This window comes from Diadema antillarum, unplaced genomic scaffold, assembly GCF_040938485.1.
Source record: "Diadema antillarum isolate AM-2024a unplaced genomic scaffold, OU_Dant_1.0 seq00000621_RagTag, whole genome shotgun sequence".
NCBI lineage: Eukaryota > Metazoa > Echinodermata > Echinoidea > Diadematoida > Diadematidae > Diadema > Diadema antillarum.
Window position 1 is genome coordinate 276404 of NW_027271544.1, and position 17830 is coordinate 294233.

At 39.4% G+C, this 17830-nt stretch overlaps 1 pseudogene; it reads left to right on the plus strand.

Moving 5' to 3' along the window:
* LOC139736110 (uncharacterized) overlaps positions 1 to 17830 on the plus strand; it is a 296424-nt pseudogene that overhangs the window by 247947 nt on the left and 30647 nt on the right.

A 17830-nucleotide genomic window follows, 5' to 3' on the forward strand; every position in this document is an offset into this window, starting at 1 on the left:
CACTCGGCATGTTTGTTGACAGTCTTGGCAAGAATTGTATGTGTCTGCATTGCAGATTACTTCCACATAATATGTATTGTGTTTGTGATATAGAGGACTTGTGAGATTATTAAAACGAGATCTTATCCAACAGGAAATACAGTAATCATGGAAAAACAAAACTGCATTTTTGTGATTTATTTGTAGGTCATTTGCGGGTATTTTTCGTTTCTTTGCTTTTATTGTGATTCATACTTTTTTCTTCAATATTGTTTAAGGAGACCAACAGCTGCTAGTCATATTCTGCACCGTGCTAATGATGTAATGACAACAATTTGGCAACATACAACAGCTAGCTGGGTAGTTGAGAAAATGAGAGCAATTATCTATCCTGCAACTGATTATTCTTTTATCATCTGGCCTCACAGATTACAGAGTATTTTAGTCACTAGTTACGTTCAGACGGCAGGCCCTAACCTCGAGGTTAGGAAACCTCGAGGTTTAGCTCTTGCCCCCTAACTACGACGTGTGTCCACACGACGAATCTTAACCTCGAGGTTACGAAACCTCGAGGTTAAGCTTCTGCCCCCCCCCCCCCCCCCCCCCCCCCCCCGTAACTACGAGTGGGTCCCACTCGATGTTAAAACCACAAAACCGGAAGTTTCAGCCCACACTGCTAACAAGGCGTCTATTTATTCTTTAGTCCAACCCTGTCGGACTCGCTTACAGGTATTCTTTTTCTCTGTCATGGTATGCAGAGATAGCACTGCACTGATGACTTTATGCCTTTATGAAGATATTCGTCGAAAACATTTTTTTTTTTTAGCGTCGGAGAAGAATATAGAATACAGTAGCGAGTTCGACGTGTTCAGTTTCAGAGATCAAGCGCATGGGAAGAAAAGATGATGTTGTGTCGTGCGTCATAGGTTTTTCACGTGTAGTGTATTTGTGGTGTACGTTTGGGAGGTTGACCCGGAAGCAGAGGGAAATTGTGGGGGCTGGAATTTACGGCGAGGTCACTCTTAACTTCGAGTTCGTTGTTTTTTGTGTCCACACGGTGCTTAACTACGAGTGGGGACCCCCCGCGGCTCGTGGTTAGAGCGCTAACCATAAGATTTCTCGTGGCTCGAAACATCGAGCAAACCTCGAGGTTTGCTAACTACGAGTGCGTCTTCACGGTCCCTAACTACAAGCTCTAACCTCGAAGTTTCCTAACTTCGAGGTTAAGGGCTCCCGTCTGAACGTAACTACTGATGTACGTATGTGTGTAATCACCCTCTGATTTCACCAACTTTGTTCCTGTTATGGCACTGGCATTATCCAATACTGTATGTGTACAAAATGCTTTATTTTTCTTGTTACAGTTGTACCTGCCCCTCCCCCCTTCCCTATTTATCCCCATTATATACATTTGTAAGTAATCATTTTAATTTCTTTACTTTTTCTCTCTAAGGACATATTCCACTTGTGATTATTTTTAGCTCACCTGAGCCAAAGGCTCAAGTGAGCTATTGCGATCGCCCTTCGTCCGGCGTCCGTCGTGCGTCGTGCGTCGTCCGTCGTCCGTCGTCCGTCGTCCGTCGTCCGTCGTCCGCCGTGCGTCGTGCGTAAACTTTTTACATTTTCATCTTCTTCTGGAAAACCCCAAGACTGATTTTCATCAAACTAGGCAGGTAGCATCCCTAGGGGGTTAGGAACTCAATTTGTTAAAATGGGCACCATGCCCCACCCAGGGGGCCCCCAGGGGGGCCCAAACCCCCCAAAATTAAGGAATCTGTCAAAATCTTCTTCTCTAGAACCAGAAGTGATAGAGCTAAGTTAGTACTATGGGTTAGTACATTGATGACTGTAGTTTCAAGTTTGTTCATGGCAGAATCAGGGGTGCCCCCCTTGGGACCCAGGGGAGGGCGGTGGGGAGGGGTTCTAAAGGGGCCTAAATTGTACATTTTCATCTTCTTCTTGAGAATCCCATGACCCATTTTCACCAAACTTGGCAGGTAGCATCCCTAGGGGGTTAGGAACTCAATTTGTTAAAATGGGCACCATGCCCCACCCAGGGGGCCCCCAGGGGGCCCAAATGCCCCAAAATTAAGGAATCTGTCAAAATTTTCTTCTCTAGAACCAGAAGTGATAGAGCTAAGTTAATACTATGAGTTTGTACATTGATGACTGCAGTTTCAAGTTTGTTCATGGCAGAATCAGGGGTGCCTCCCTTGGGACCCAGGGGAGGGGGTGAGGTGGGGTCCTAATAGGGCCTAAATTGTACATTTTTATCTTCTTCTTGAGAACCCCATGACCCATTTTCACCAAACTTGGCAGGTAGCATCCCTAGGGGGTTAGGATCTCAATTTGCTCAAATGGGCACCATGCCCCACCCAGGGGGCCCCAAGGGGGGCCCAAACCTTCAAAATGAAGGAATCTTTAAAAATCTTCTCTAGAATCAGAAGTTATAGAGCTAAGATAATACTATGAGTGAGTACATTAATGACTGTAGTTTCAAGTTTGTTCATAGGAGATCCAGGGGTGCCCCTCTTGGGGGCAGGGGGGGGGGGGGGGTGGTTGGGAAGGTTCAAATGGGGGCCTGAATTGTACATTTTCATCTTCTTCCTGAAAACTTCATAAATGATGTATTTTCGTCAGACTTGGCAGGTAGCATCCCTAGGGGCTCAGGATCTCAATTTATGAAAATGGGCACAATGCCCCACCCAGAGGGCCCCAGGGGGCCCCAATCTCCCCAAATTAAGGAATCTTAAAAAACTTGGGCCCTTATTGTACATTTTCATCTTCTACTTGAGAATGCCTAGTCAAATTTTGGTAGAGCTGTGAATGATTCAGATTAGTGACTGCGTGAAAGGTGAACTTGCGATACTCAGGTGAGCGCTAGACCCGCGGGTCTCTTGTTTAGTAAATATTCCCTGTCTTAAATTTGCAGAATTAGATTAATTCTTAGATGTCTGAACACTTGCTTCATTCCATCTGAATAGCGCTTTCATATTCCAATCTGTCTTTCATCTTTATTTATTTATTTTTTTTTTTTAGAGAGAGGCAGTGACATAATGGAGAATTTCAGGGTTCCATGCTTTCCTATTGATTGTTGTTATTTACCTGTGCCTTGGCATCCACGTGTGGCTACACGAGGATATCCAGTTGTTTTTTTATTGTTTTATTCATGCTTACTGGTAACCAGAAAAGAAGGAATGTAAGAGAGAGAGAGGAGTGAGATAGAACTGCAGATAAATTCATAACACCTATTTAATCTACTTTCTCCTGTAAGGCTAAACAAGGTGGATCTTGTAGGCTTGATGAATAGAAAAAGTCATTTGATTGAATGACAAGAATAATGGAAAAAACAAGTCATCTTCAATAATGTCCACTCCCCCTAGCCATCTATCTGCCATTCAGTATGTGTGTAGGTAGGGACAAGGAAGAAATAGCCTTTTGAAGGATTACAACTAATGCTGTATCTCTTTAAAGAAGATCAAGATGGTCTCCCATTTCAATCTCCCTCAGCGAGTATTCTCCGGGCATTACTATTGTTGTGTGCTGCACAAGTAACAGTTAACAGTTGGCTTTCAATAGAGACTGCAAGAGTGTGCCTGGGCATGATCCCCCCCCCCCCCCCACTTGTATGGCCGAGGAAGGAGAGTATTTGCTTCCCCTCCTGAGCTGTTCATAAAACAACTAGTAAAGCATGTACCAATAATAGCACCTTCTGATGTTATCCTTCAGGACATCTAAATGTCATAGTGTCAGATAATGAAAATTATTTCCATTTTTCTTCCTGTTCGAGATTATTTCTGATATGATGTGTAAGGACGTACAATTTTTCTTTTCACAGTTGCACATTTGGTCTCTTCAACATCATCTATTTTAACATACAAGTATCAGTAAAGGTAATTTTTTTTAAAGATTGAAGATAGTAATTCACTGAAGAATCAGTTCAAGTATCAGAAGGGTATTTGACATTCTCCACCAATGCAGTTATTGCAGTTTCCGGTGAAATCATCCTATAATAAGAAAATGTTAAGATGCTAGATGGAATTTTTTTTCTTACGTTTATTTTTTTTTCTTACATTTATTTTTTTCTGTGGCAGCTCAGTGTTATGTGTAGGACATTTCTTTGTAGCAATACATCCTGAATACATCGCAGAGTCACACCTCTTACCTGCTACTGTCAACCACTGTACCTATCACCCACATCAATCAGGTTCCAGTCCAGTGACACAGAGATAGTTGTGCTGAGGAGTCACCTTGGCAAGCTTGGATTCACATGTGACAGTAGATGCATTCACATTAGAATTACTGTGGTGGTATTAAATACAGTGGTAATTTGTTGTCTCTGTTCTCATTGGCCAAATACCACAGTAACAGATACCATGGTATTTCAGTTGATACCGTTCTTATTCATGTAATACTGTGATATGTTTTTCCTGAAAGTACACCTCTCTGAGGTAAGCACTGCACATATGCATATCCTGTGAGGGTGGGGAGAAGAATGTCAGGTTACATGAAAAATACAGAGCAGCATGGTGGATGGTATTTTGTGAGACAATTCACATGCTGGCATGCATATTCCATGCAAAGTTTGAATTACCACCCAAAATAATACAGTATTTTGCAAGGTATTTTGTGTGTATTGACATTCACATAACAAAATATTGCCTGAACTACCACAGTATTTCACTGTGAGTGTGAATGGGGCTACTGAGAAGAGCATGTACAACACTTTATCTTCTTCTTCTTCCGTAAGAGTGACCACAATCAACTTGCTGATTATTCTGTCACTTTCGGGGAGGTCTAAGTTGTACAAGTCTTCAAAGGGTTCAAGTAGTTGCCGTAGTAATCATCATCCAATGAATAAATAAGTAACCAATAAACTGACAAGTCCATCAATAATAGTAATAATAATAACAATAATGATAAAAAAGAAAAGAAAAGAGTGCTAAGCAACTACTCCTGGGCCGAGGCTCGTGACACAAATATGTCGATGGTATTGGCCTCGACCACTTCCTGGGGTAATCTGTTCCAGTCTTTGACGGTTCTTGGTAAGAAGGAGTTTTGGTGATAGAGAGTTCGGCTGGGCGGGACCAGGTATTGGTGGCTGTGAGTTCTTCTTGGACAGAAGCCATCTTTGATCCAGATCCCATGAAGACAATGACTCCCAAAATACAACAATTCTCAAATGTGTCAAAAAGCAGGTGAAGTCTTCAGAGAAAACATAATCCGAATAACCAGATTATTGTAATTAACAAACAAAGAAATACAGATCAGCCTTAAAATTTCTCCAAAATTTGAGGACCCTTGAACCACAAGGACTACATGCAAACTTGACCTCCCCTCCGACTCTCCGACTTTATTAAAGGAGTAAAGCTATTGTGACAAGTGGGAATTAGTAGATGCCAAATACTGCCCCAAGTGAAATTATTATGATCACTGACCTGTCCTGTCACAGTCAGTTATTACAAGGCTATGGATTCCCTAAAGTAAAAAATACAGGGTCACCTTTAATTTGTTGATAAAAAGCTACAGTGTTTTGACATAATAGTCAGTGCAAATGAATACTCAATGCTGGCATGATACTATTCTTTTTTTGTGTGTCTTTTTTATGTTTTTCATATGACTTTTAATTTTACTTTGTTCTTTTTCATTTTAAGCAAGTTATTTTTCTAAATGGCTGTCAAGATATTGTAATTGGAAATGAAATTTGATTCGAATTGAATTGAAAAGATAAATGATATTCATAAAACATTGAATTTTACTACATATATATTTGTGACCTACGTGTGTAAGTTTATCTACAATTTGTAGCTCATCCTATTTAATAGAACAACCTTTCTTCTTTCTTTTTTCACATGTTTAGTTTTTCCTCTCTAATGCCTATTTTACTCCAAACACAAACCAAGTATTTCCTCCTAGCCACTGCAGGAAACATAAAGACACCAAGAATAAGACACTAGGGATGAGTAAGAGACAAAAAGACTTATCTCCTAATGTATCATAGCCATGAGGAATTCACTAGTAATTGTCTTGGCCCTAAACATTTCCTGGTTCAAGGGAGACAGAGACCAGATGGAGAGAACAAAGTGCATGGACCTTGTGGGTCAAAAAGAGTTCTTCTAGTTTGAAATCACCAGCTCTTTCAGCAAAATATGTTATCAGTGTATGTTTCATACAGAAGGATTGTAGGCATATGTCTATGTGTCTTCAAGAAGTGCCCATTGAAATTAAAGTGCCATTGCAATAATTGTATTAAGGGAAAAGTTCACCTTATAGACATGTGGGTTGATTGAATGCGGCAATATTAGTAGAACACATCATTGAGAGTTTGATGAAAATCGGACAGTCCGTTCAAAAGTTATGAATTTGTGAAATTTCTGTTCACTCAAGGCTGGATGAGAAGACTACTATAGCTTGTGATGTCACATGAGTATAACGATATAAAGAAAGAATAAAGAAAATGCGACATATTTTCACTTTTCTCGCATAACAAAAGAACACTTGATTTCTCTCTTTCAGAAGCCGGGGGAATAATATTACCCTTAACAGATGTCAGTAACAAGTCGAAGAAATGTGCACTTTATTCAAAAAGTAAAGTCTTGTGAAATTATCTTTTTATTTTCTTCATAACGTTGCACGCATGTGACATCATACACTGTAGTAGTCTTCTCATCAAGCAGTGACTGCGCAGATACTTTCAAAATTCATAACTTTTGAACGGATTGTCCGATTTTCCCCAAACTTTCACTGATGTGTTCTACTAATATTGCTGCATTCACTCAACCCACATGTGTATGAAGGTGAACTTGTCCTTTAAGTATAATATGCTCTTGCAATATTGCATAGTGTTATGCCTTACAAGCATCATTGTTGTAGAACATGTGTATCATTTTAATCAGATTAAAGGTAGCAACTTTTTGCTGCTATATTTAACTGTGTAACTGTGAAAGTGTAACTGTAGCTAATATTGCTGCAATAGATACATGTACTTTCTGAATGAAAATGAGTGATGTTGTATAGGTCTGTCTTTGTATCTTTACAATATCTTTTGTGTTCTTGATTTTTTTTTTCTCCACAAATGTTATGCTGTTTTTCATTTTTGGTCAAAACTTAGAGTAGAGTAATATTTTGATATGTAAGAGCCTCCTATGCATCCTAGTCAATTTGCCATTAGCCTGTACAAAGCAGAACAGTACGAGACCCTAAAGCATTGCAAATTCACACTCTGGACATGTGTGTGTGATTTATCTACTTTTAATTTCAAGCATTAAGTCGTAATGACATCCCCTTGGGTGTGCTAACAATGATCATAAACTATATTTATATTGCACATATCTCACAAAAAAAGTGATAAATGGGTAAGTGCTTCAAACTGTCAGAAAGAGAGAACTACTCAAGGGGTGTGATGATGCTTGGTGTTTCAGTAAGATAACAAAATAATGTTTAAGGATATAATGAGGAATATCTTAATTTTCAAGCTGATATTTTTAGTACCATTCAGGACCTATTCATCTTCATTAATATTCTTTCATTCTATCTCTCATGCACATTCTGTCTTCATCACTTGAGACACACAGTGTAGAATCAATGCAGAATGATACAGAGAAGTTAGTTTGGGACCAGTAACAAACAATGATAATGATGCAGAATGGAATCCATCTATAAGGGTGCATTCACTTGAAAATTAACTGGGAAAATTTGGGCGCAAATGATAATTAGTGTTATGTAATCAGTAGCATTTGGGGAGAGAGATAAGTCAAGACTACTTCATGAATTAAAACAAAAGAGAGGTTTGCACAGTTCAGTGTTGTCTGTGTATAGGATTTGTAGCCTTGGTCAAGGAGTTCTATTAAACTTGGTAACAGTTCATCTTACTCTAACTACGGACCTACTGTAAGTCCATGCTCTAACACACCGTAATTGTACGACAGTAGTTTGTTCTGGATACTAGTTGTATTAGAATATTCATCTCGGCTCTGTTCAAAAGTATGTTTGATGTATCTTGAAGAATAAGAATATCATCCAATATTTGACTTTCAAAACATAGTTGTAAATCCCAGATTGTGTTGCATGGTAAAACATGGTGCTGAGTTCCCAAATGGCTCATATAAATATTTCTGAAATGAATTTTTTTGAGTCATGTAGCCTCATTTGCTTTATTCAGATCAGGTGATGGTGAACTTGTGATATTGAAATTCAGTACCTCGAATCAATTTCATGCCATGGGATGCCATGATGGGAAGCAAAATTAGAAGCAGTCATTGTCTACTTTGACATCCATGTGAATCAAGAACTGTGTTTCACATGAACATAATGTATATGATAATCTGGGGGACCCAGGACTGCCCTAAAGTATACAGGTACAGTCTCGCTCAGGTGACACCAGCCTTGAGGAACATGTGATGACGGTCTTGACCAGCAAAATTGCAAGAGCTATTCATTAACCCGTTGAAGACAAGACCTGAGTATACTCAGGCAGGTGTTTTTTGAAATGCGTGTTGTAGCAAAATCAGTCCCTCCTCAATAGGTTATTAAAGGGAAAACTAAGCTGAGGCCAACTTTTAAATAGTCTGTGTTGGTCAGTCAGTCATGTGATCACAAGCTAGCCAAAGAGAGAATGTCATTTTCATACAGTAAAGAAGTCCAGTTCCTGCTGTGGAAAATGAATGTTGTTGTGCATTTTCTGTCATCAATGATTAGTTTTGTTTTTGGTTTGTTTGTTTGTTTGTTTGTTTGTTTTTGTTTGTTTGTTTGTTTGTTTGTTTGTTTGTTTGTTTGTTTGTTTGTTTGTTTGTTTGTTGTTGTGTTGGGTTTTTTTTTTTAATTTGTTGATTAAAGATTCAAGATGCATCATTGAACTGAGAGCAGCATTGGCACCAGCCTCATTAAATATCCTGCATGATTATTAATAGCTACATAGCATTGAGATAAGATAGGAGTAGGAGATACAATTGTTTCATTATTCCCCTTCAACTTACCAAAATCCCACACCTACACTCTTGAGATGGAACACACCAAAAATAGAAACATGCAACATGAAATGCTCCAGCTGTGTATGTTCAAATTTTGTCATGAATCGGCCATAGAACCCATGAAGAGATGCCCTTAAGCTTGCTTATATATGTAAGAGAGGTTTATGTTAAAATAAACATGGCATTGCATATTTTGTGACAATCTCTCTATGAATTATCTGACACACTGGAATGAGTCTTGAGTTGAGGCTAGAGAGGGGGCAATGCCCACTGACCGTGGGAGGGGGGCAAAGAGGCCAAAGGTTCACAGGAAGTGTTTCGTTGTTTCAATAGAAGGAGTCCAATAATTGAGGAAGGGAAGGCTCCACCCGACTGGTTTTCTTCTTCTTTCTCTTGTTGCTGCAGAAAAGTTATTCCCAGCAAAAATTATCCTTTCGGAAGATTCAAAATTGCTTTGTGAATCCACACCTCTCCAAGTCAGAATGACCCTATACCACGAGGAGGGCAGATCAAGTGAACTCTTCATTGTAGTGATGAAACCTCCCAACTTATTGTTTGCAGAATTTGCTTATTAAAGTAATTGCTTTCATTTTTAATAGCCTTAATTGAAAGCTTAAAGTAGGCAATGGTCCATACCATTCAGAGCACTTAACTGATCTTATTGTAAGATTTGATGTGGTGGGGGGGGGGGGGGGGATTAGAGCTGATATTTCATCCTTCATGATTATTTAATGATATGTGAGTAGGTCATCTAGCACTGATGAATGTTGTTTTTAGACCTTTTAGATTAAGCAATTAAAGGAACAAAAAGAACAGGGTATAGAGGAATCAATTCACAGTTTCTAAACAAGAATTACATGAATGACCTGAGTACGTACTTCTTTTAGAAAATATGACTTTATTGGTTTGTTATGCACAAAACAATAGTGGACCTCACAGTTAGCTACATGTATAGGCATATGACCACACAAAAACATATTTGAGGCATTTTTTTAGCTTTGATATTTAGCACATGTTGGCTTGGCAAAAAAAAAAAAAAAAAATGGAACTAAAGATATTCATTTGGCTTTTTTTTTAAGTTTTGGTAGTACATGTTCTTTGGATTAGCAAGTTTGATAACTGTTTATACCCCTCCTCCCCCCCCCCCCCCCAAAAAAAAAAAATGAGAATCACACTTTAGGAGCAAAGGGAAAATGACCATGATAAAATGTTAATCTGTTTCCCAAATGATTTGCTGTAGAGTTACAATCCAATTTCTGGGTTGGTGGCCTCATTGCACTAAAATCGACTGCCATTTTTGGTACGCTGACCCATCTTGAGTTTTAATGAGGTAAAGAGTGCCTCTTGATTCAATATTTACCTAAATTTGCTGTCTGCGCCTTAGCCAGGATATAAGTATGCTTCATAGGAGGGGCATTGTAGTGTGAAGAATTTCCCCCATGGTGGGCGAGAGAGTGTGGGGGAGCATTGTAACCAGTCTCATATCCCAATGTGGGTTTTTATTCTGCCATTGGGGTTCATTGTCATGGAAGGAAATTTTCCAGACAAGTTGATTATTAAATCAAGCTCAGCATTTTATGACCAACCGTTTTGATTGCCTTCTTGAAAAATGTTTGCATGAACTCTGAATTTGTTGGACAATTATGTGCTGTGTGGAAGTTCATTGAGTTTTTATGAAGATCAGTCATCTCTTCTAGTCTAGTTCTCCATTCTTTTAATAAGTGCAAATTTGAAGGGTGTGATTAGCAGGTTCATTTATTGCCCTGTTTATAGATGGGGGCTATAGCACATTGCAATGAAAATGCAGTTTGAAGAAAAATAGTCATGAAAGAGAAATTAGTTCTTTTCAGTGAAATGAGAAGGCTAAATTTGTTTTCACACATTTAGAAAACAAAATATATTGAATCAATTTAAATTATGTATATAATGTAACTTACAGATTTATGCAGAGTGCCTGTATTATCGAACATTTAATAAACATAATATTAAAGTTTGAATTGTATTCCTCTTATTTAGATATATCAGATTGATAGATGTGTGCTTTTGGACAGTGTTTCTACAGTGAATTTAGTCTTATTTATTGTGCATGAATGGACTTCCACGTTCATGCTTGAAGCAGAGTATTAGATATTATATGTGAAGTTACAGTTTTACATTTTGTAATGTATTTTTTTTTCTGTCCAAGATTAGAGGGAGATATGGTAGTTTTATTTTAATTAGTGAATTGGGCTTGGGCACGGACAGACACCAAAGACTATCACAAACAAACATACACACATTCTATCTCTCTCTCTCTCCCTTACATCCCATCAGTCACATGAACATACTTACTATCTCTAATCAGGGAATAATCTGATTAGTTTGAAGAGCTCCCCCTACCATGGGATGGGGCAGGTACAATGTTTGGAGAGGAAGTCACTCAGCGACTCCTGTGATTGGTGGAAATAAGGCAGCCCTTCCTGCCAGTGCCAGCGCATACATGTATGGTGTTTAGATGTGTGTGTCTCTGTGTGTGTGTGTGTGTGTGTGTGTTTGTTTCTCTGTGTATTGTTTTTTTATCAAGGGTGGGGGAATGAAGTTCAGATTGGAACTTATCATACAGCTCTCACTGTTGTGGTCTTTCAGATATTAAAAGTTTGTGGACTTGCCTTAGTGCTAAATCTTCATAACACTCCTTACCTAGAGTCCAAAATACAAATTTCCTTGTGTTGGAAGGTGGTGAATGGAAGCAAGCGAGAAAGATATTGGCTGGGGTAAACCGGATTTTGACGATCCATCAGAACTGTGGAACTGGCCTGTTCATGCACTTGGTGGATGGGGAAAGATATTGGACTGTTTTTGTTCCCCTGTAAGGTGCACTAGGAGCAAACTGTGTTTATATTTTGCACCAACATTCCTTTATCTTGACAAAGAGAGTGGCAGCAGCTTTCACATTTTGGAGTTTGTAGGCCTATATATGGGGGGAAGTTTATAAAAACTGTCTCCTAGCACTGAGACTGGAGTATCTCTGACATATCAGGACGTAGGTATGAGGTCACGATTTGGCAGATCCGGAGCCGAGTTTTCGTACTAGCGTTGTTTTCTTTTCCTGCCAGGAAGAGATTTCCTTGTAGTGAATGCAGTCACTGGAGCGCACCAGACCAGACTAGGCAGGCGTCATATAAAAGTCTCTATCTCCTCTACCACAGCTCTCACTCCATTCCAGTGAAAGGCGGGACGGTCTTCACTCACTAAACAGGGAATGAGGAGGACTTTTGTCCATACTGAATGTGGAAGGAGTTGATCTTTGATTTCTTCATACCTGCACTTTTTGTTCAATAACTGGACAACTGAGGAAGGAGTGGTCAACTTTGAGACCATTTTCTTGTTGATTTAATTTTCCCTGGGATTTTTATGCTACATCGTGTGACCTGAAGATCTAGGAGAAAAGCTGGTGAGCAGTCCAGTCCAGTCAACAGTGTCTCATCAATCTGGAGAAAGTTTACCTTGTGGGTTTGTCATCAGGAACAGAGGAGTCTTTGTCTCCGGAAGTCATCTGTTTTCTCCATCCTCGTCTCTCAAATTGATGGCAGGCAATCACAGATGATAATTGCTGTGGATTTCGTAAATGTTGGTTCATAATTCATTCATGTCATTGAGGCAGGAGCATCCTTACCCATCACTAGGGCCGCTCCTGATGGGGAATCCATGCAGCAGCTTGTGGATGCATCGCACGAACCGACGTGGCCCCAAGTAGCGATTCTGCAGCTCATCGGAATTTGTTCCTGACCCGGTCCAGTCACCCGCCATCTCTCGATTCATCCATGAAAAATTCTGTGCCCCAAAATCTCCCTGCGCCTGAATGATCATCCATCGCTCGCTCTGTCTTCACCTGAATCACGGTCTAAATTTGAGCTAAGATGTATCACCTCATCAGTTGAGTTTAATCCCTACTGCATGAGTGTCATTCATCTTCCATGCAGGAAACTCATTTCTGCCAACAGCAACACTCTTCCCCTTGTTTACAATCAAGCAAAGCAAAAGCAAAGGACAGGGAAATTGTCTGCTGTGACCATCTGCATTTGTAATTATTTTTCTTTACTCACTCTTGGTCATAACTGCATAATATTTGTTTGCCAAGAACCGCTCTGACTGGATTAATGCTTGTGCCAGATCTGGACTTTGCCTAAAGCCAAGTGTCTGGGAGAGTGTGGGTCCTCTCCATATGCCTTGACTGCGGTCTCTCTGTACTCGGCCTAATCACTGATTCAGACTGCAAATGAGGATTGTACACTGCGAATCTCTGCTCCAGACTACATCTAACCTGCCTTGGCTGGGAATAAGAAGAGCTGTTAGTGTGGGAAAAAGTTTGAAACTTTTTCGTCTGCAGAGTTTGTGATATTATCACAAGAGATACTCCATACTTTTCCAGGACCTTCAAAAAGTACTGTTTGGACATTTTGAGTATCTAGCGTTAGCAACAGTTCTGACAAAATGCCGCCTGTAATAGCAGCAATGCCTGGACGGAGGTTTTCTCTCAGGAGAAGGTAGGCATCAATTGTTGTGAATACCTCAGCTTGTTTTTTAGGCATCTTTTTGGCATCTCCCTGTAGTCATATTGTTTATGCGACGGTTTTATCTCATGTACACAACTCCTTTAGATTTTAGAACAAGGATATTATGTAGGGCCTATATGATTTTTTGCTATCAGTTTCAAAGGTTTCTAAGAACATAGAGCTTTCTTTTTTTCAGCAGAACTCCTGAAAGAATATACCTGTTGACTTTTATGATATAATTCGTGAATTTAGAACACATAGAAGAATGTCAATGAGATTACAGAAACATAACCAATCATGAATGTGAAGCTGTAGGTTCAGCAGATCATCAGCAACTCAGCTACAAGTGATGTACCTACTCACAAAATCTGTGTTGATGTTGATTTGGATTTATGATCATTCATGTCAGTATGTTTGTTTGCTTGCTTGTTTGCTTGCTTGTTTGTTTGTTGTTATGGCATGTGTGTGTGTTTTAGCTGGGCAATGATATTTGCATATGAATGCAATTATTGCAACTGTTGCAAAGGATGTATCATTCACAGGTCATATAATCTCACCTATGTATTCATCCCTTTGTAAAGGTTAGATTGCCAGTTGACAAATGCACTTAATCAATTGTGCTGAGTTTGTGTGTGTGTGGTTTTTTTTTTACCTGAAATAAGGTGGCTATCTTTTGCCTTTGTTCAAGTATCACACCAAAAGATGTAAGGTTGTATGTTTACAAGGTCTATCAAACGTCATGTTTTACGTACCTTTTTGAAATTTCTGGATGAGAGGTACAATTGCTTATATTGAAACTATTGTCAATGCAAATAATCATTTGTAATATGCTCTGTTTCAGTGCATATTCATAACCTGCTACTTCTTTTCCTTGCAATTGTTTTGCCATTGAGACTTTTAATGCCATGTTTTTTTTTGTGTGTGTGTTTCTTTTTGTGATATAGGAGGAGGGAGATGGAGGGTCAGTTATACTGTGAGGAGCACACACCAAAGGAGAAGCCCCCAGTCAATGGAGGAGTTGCTGTGAAGGTAAGAAAGAAATGTTCAGCTAGTCATGTTTGTTATAAAAATATTCAATTTTTGCAAATTGCCCCCATATGTGAAGTAATTAGGGGAGGTGGGCATGGAAGGAAAGGGGCTTCTTTTGCTCTCAATGTAGGTCATGTGAATGAGACATGTGTCAAAGCACTTTGTTCATTATAATGGGATATGCAGCATTAGTAACATTATTTATAAAGTTATCTTAGATCATTGGAAGCTTTATAAACTATGATTTGTTTAGCATACATCTCTTTATCAAATGGAAAGTGTGTGTGTGTGGTTTTATTCTGTTTATTTTTATGAAACAAATTTGATGCAGTTCATTGCAATCATATACCCAATAATTGAAATTCCTTGCGGGAAATGCGAAATGCATGTCACGTGCACCCTAAACTCAAAGCCAAGTGCATGTGGTTAGATTTGTCTTTTCATGTCTTTTCATGTCTTCATGTTAGTCATGTCAAAGTCTTGTAGGTTAATGTAGAAAGCAGTAGAGGGATAGTGTTGGGGAGTTACCATGATACTTGAGAAGGGAATCATCGTATCTTGGCATATCGCGTCGTGGAGGCATCCGACTAAACGTATGCTATTAGTGGATCAGACATTTAGCACATTGCAGTGGGCACCAATCATTCACAAAGACCACAGCAAGCATTGGACAGAATGGGCAGGTTACTGTTGCCATCGGTGATGCTTATTTGGAGTGAGAAGTGTACCTCACCAAAATGTTGACAACTTTGACAGAACTGTCCATTAGCCATTAGTGCATTCTTGGGGGAGGCCATTTCGGTCCACTGCTTACAAAGTCTGGCACATTTACTACCATTCTGTTATGATACACTTGATGGGAATAGTGTGTACAAGGGTTGGACATTTGAAGCCCATTCTGAGACTCTCCCACTCCCCGCCCCTCCCTGCTCCTTAAATATGAAAGAGGGGAGGGGGTACCGTTGACCCTTGACCCACCCTCAACATCAACAGTACTCCTTCCCCCACCCACCCACACTAAAGACAAAACATTCCATAGCCACTGGGTTATACACTCTATGTTCTGACTACATCTCTCGAAATTGAAAGAAAGGCATTCACATTCAAATTATTAAAACCGATGTGAATAACAATACATAAACATATTCCGGAGGATGTACTTTGCTATTGTAAAAAATGACATCTTTGAAATCTTTTGGTAAGCCATTTCAAGCTGAACATTTATGTGAGTTTGTGATCATTATTTTGCAGTGCCAAAAATAAGCCTTTTCTGGTTAATATTGTTCTGTGATTGTGCTGTTATTGAAACTGACAGACGTGACTGGGAAGGCTTTATTCCCCAGGGGAAATATCATTATCAGGGTGGAAATAGGGCTAATTTCAGCAGAGACCCAATCGCAAACACAAAGGGCATGTGATTCTGTGTTTGTTTCTTGCGTATTATCAAGGAGGTACTTGGTATTATGTATATAAGTGTGTATGGGGTGTGTATGTGTATGTGTGTGTGTGTGCCTGTTCAGGCACTCTGGGTCAGCTGACCATGTCTAAAACCATCTATAGGGGTACTGGTAATTAAAACGCTCTCTCTGGTCAGGGTGTGTTCACAGGGCTTGTTGTGAAGAAATATTGTAGGCTCTTATCGAAGGATGGATAACATTCCAACAGCCAGGGAATGTGTGCACCAGCCATGCGGGCTCCAAGTCCTTGGCTAGCATGGTGGAATACCAAGAACCAAATTACATAATGGCAGACAGTGTAAACAAGCAGTGTGGCTCCATGGATGAATTCTGTAATGAGTGCATGCCAGAGTTCCAGCAGACAGTTAAATCTGTGACATGCTATTTGAGAGGAAGTAATTAAGAAGAAAAAAGGGCTGGTACACCTCTACAAATAACAGCATTGAATTATTCTGTTTCTTCATCCAAAAGCAAGATGGATGCCTAGTTTCCAGTGATGTGTGTTTAATGATCTTGACACCACCTCAACAAAATATCTCTCAGTTACTGATCCTGATTAATGCTGTCTGACCCAAAGTCGAGACCTTTTGTGCTAGGTGTGGTTGAGGAGGGATCAGGTTTCAAGATATTTGAAATTCCACAATAAATGTACTGGCTGATAAGTGATATTGATATTGTTAGCTGTTCGTTAGAAACAAAAGTAACAATCACACAAACATTGAAAAGATTCCATTGTTTTCTGTGAGATCATGCCGGCGTCTTGAGGGGAAAATGTCATTCATTGCCATCAAGGGACATTGGAGAAATCAACCCATCCTACACTTTGTTTACACTCATTTATGGTTATATCATATGATATGTAGATGATGAAAATACAAGAGGATCCATGTTTTTCACTGTATTTGTTTGTGTATGTTTTGTTTTTTACTATGACACTTTCACTGAGAGCTTTGAAATCTTCAGTGATTCAAATGTTATTTGTGGGATATTATAATACTTGACAGCCATGTGGGAGTGATATTGTTATGATGTTCATATATATACTTCATTCTATTCTAGCCCCCTGAAGGCAGTGAGTCCAATTCTCAAATTGTATTACCTGATGTGATGTCACTGCAAGCAACATAAAGATGTTGATCCTCACTTCATTAGTCATGTGCGTGCATTATGACCAGTCACTGACCAGTATTTATTTAGACTATTTTATGCAATGGTAAAGACTTTGTAGCTGCATCATTCTTGCATTATACCTGTTTGAACTCTGATGAATGATCCAGCACATTTGCCATCTCCCACCACCCCACCCCCCCCCCCCAAAAAAAAAAGTGAACAACAAAAACTTCAATAGGGGTCTAGACAGACAGCACCTTAACAGCCTGTACACTCTGGAGGTGAATCATGAATACCACTTCCTGAAGTAGATTGCGGTACAGAGAAAATGTTCTGTGCATAGTCAGTGTTGTGGTAGCGGAAACATTCATGCAAGTCAGTTCCCCCAAAAAAAAGAAAACAAAAAGAAAAATTCTGATGGCAGTTGTGTGTGTTTGGGGGGAGGAGGGGGAGCTGGGTAGCAAATGGGTGTTGTGAATTAAAGCATCCAGTCAAACCAGTTGTCATTAGGTATAGTCCTATGCATGACATCATATTACTGCAGAAGAACAGCTACTGAAGGTCCTATCTTCATTAAATTTGTACATGGTGTGAACATCCTTGTGGTTCCATTCACATTAAATAGGAAGTAAGCCTACATTTTTTTTTGTTCACATTAGGAAAATATTGAACTGACCCCAGTATGTATTGTGGCTAAAAAATGAAAAGAAAATGTTTGTTGAACTATGCAAAATGTGTGTAGGTACATTTG